The sequence below is a fragment of the Macrobrachium rosenbergii genome, chromosome 53 (genome assembly GCF_040412425.1).
Source record: "Macrobrachium rosenbergii isolate ZJJX-2024 chromosome 53, ASM4041242v1, whole genome shotgun sequence".
NCBI classification, from domain to species: domain Eukaryota; kingdom Metazoa; phylum Arthropoda; class Malacostraca; order Decapoda; family Palaemonidae; genus Macrobrachium; species Macrobrachium rosenbergii.
The window spans coordinates 28,260,266-28,262,823 of record NC_089793.1 but is presented as its reverse complement, the minus strand read 5'-3'; positions in this window follow the sequence as shown (position 1 = coordinate 28,262,823).

Here is a 2,558-nt window from a genome sequence, read left to right as displayed (position 1 = left end):
GGGGGAGGAATAGGTGGGATCCCCCCGCCATCCTCCATTCCATAATGGAACAAATAGAGTTCACCCATTCTTAATGGGATACTTTTCCATCGACCGATCTTACAAGACTTAAGAATATTGAAATTGGTAGAGTATTACATTTTCTAGAGGACATAGTATATTTGAATCCATGAAAGCGCATGAAGTATTATATCGTTGAGAGAGAGAGAGAGAGAGAGAGAGAGAGAGAGAGAGAGAGAGAGAGAGAGAGAGAGAGAGAGAGAGAGAGAGGGCTTTAAAAACAAAACTAGAATGAAGCAAGGTTTTTATGGACATGGGGCCAAGTAAATTCCATGGTAATGAGAAAGGAATAATAGAGAGAGAGAGAGAGAGAGAGAGAGAGAGAGAGAGAGAAAGAGAGACTTTTTTGGTGTTTTTATGCGTAGAAATAAAGTTGCTCGGATTTCATTTTTTACAGCAGAAAATGATGGTCGAGGTTGTGAACATTAATTAATTAGATATTATAAAATCTCATTTCGTATGAATTTAATATGGCTAAAATTAATGCAGCGGGGTTACTTTACGAAGAGTAATGGTAATTTTGACGTAAATGAAATGATAACACACACACACACACACACATTATATATATATATATATATATATATATATATATATATATATATATATATATATATATATATAATATATATATATATATATATATATATATATATATATATATATATATATATATATGTGTGTGTGTGTGTGTGTGTGTGTGTGTGTGTGTATGTGTGTGTGGTATCATTATGCATTGCTTGTGTTTCCTTGTATATATATATATATATATATATATATATATATATATATATATATATATATATATATATATATATATATATAACATATATATATATATATATATACATATATTATATATATAATCGTTACAAAATTTCTGGCAAAGTTATTTGAGTATGGATGTTAGAGAAGGTCATAAATCAGTAGGTTAAACGTGTGTGTGTGTGTTTGTTCCCGTGGCCACGATAGGAGAATTTCAAAGGAAGTGAAAGTAGGCCTAGGTTCTTCTCCACCGTCCCTACTTTCTCTTTCTCTCACTCTCCCACCTCTATATATCCGGGGGAAAAAAGTGGAAGCCCTAAATTGTATTTTTTCTTCGATTCCCCAGAATCCATTGTTCTATTAGGCCAGAGTGAGCAGTATAAAGAATAGAAATAAAATTCATAATTGAGGGTAGAGTGGTTGAGCCGGGTTGCACTAGGCTGTTTGAGGTACTGGTCAAATAGTCATGGGAAGGGAGAGAGAGAGAGAGAGAGAGAGAGAGAGAGAGAGAGAGAGAGGATTTTGTGATTCTGTTAAATGAGAGGTAGGAGACACCCCTCTCATAACTGGAGAGAGAGAGAGAGAGAGAGAGAGAGAGAGAGAGAGAGAGAGAGAGAGAGAGAGAATGTTGGAGGCTGATAGTGATTCTGTTAAGATGAATAAGGAGAGGGGCATCCCTTCCCAAAACCCGATTCCCCTTCAATCCTAGCCTTGAGGAGAGAGAGAGAGAGAGAGAGAGAGAGAGAGCTACGTTTTGGTACATTGATGGTGATTCTGTTAAATGAAAGAGAGGGGATGGACACCCCAAACCTAATACCCAATACCCCCTTCAAACTAACCTCCCCCCACCCTTCCATCATGGAGAACCCAAAACATTTCTCCCTTGGGGTACCCCTATCCAGTGCCCATCCTCTCACAAACACCCACCTCCCTTTCCCCCTCCCTTCCTTCATGAAGGAAACTGCTGACTCAATGACTTGAGTCTTGTTCTTCTTCGTCGTTCTCGTAAAGACAAGCCCCAGAAAGATATAAATTGGAGGAAGGAAGGGACAAGGAATTGGAAAGGTATAGATACACGGAAGAGGAGAGGAGGAAGAGGACAGAGCAAAAGAGGAGGGAAAGAGAGGACGTGTAAGAGGGCGAAAGCAGACGTCGTAAAGATATGAGATGTGAGAAAGACGATAATTGGAGGAATGAAGAGGATATCTATATGTATGTTTGATTGAAGTTCGTCTGCGATATCCATTCTTTGATGTTCGCGCCAGAGGGGATTTGTGCTTTGAATATGTGGAAAGTTTTGTGTGTTGTACACTTTGTGTGTAGTACTTTTTGGAACACACACAAACTGACAAGGGTATCGTTATGAGTGTACTGTACATGAAAACCAGGGAGATGGGACAATATGGCAGGTGGGAAATAGAATCAGCTGATTTGCACTGGTATTAAGGGGTAAGTGGTGATAATCGTAAGATGAAAGAACAGGAATGTCACAGAATAGGCGAAGTAAGGAAGGCAGCAGCATGTATGCAAAAGATTGAGAGAAGAGAAGCAGCGTCTGTGGAAGCTGAAGTTTGAGCGAATGAAGGGACTGACGGAAGTGAAATATGGGTTTTGAATGCAAAAGGTTGAAGCTGTTAAGATGAATTGTTTGAAGTTGCTGAGATGAATTGTTTGAATCTGTTGAAATGAATTGTTTGAAGCTGTTAAGATGAATTGTTTGAAGCTGTCGAGGT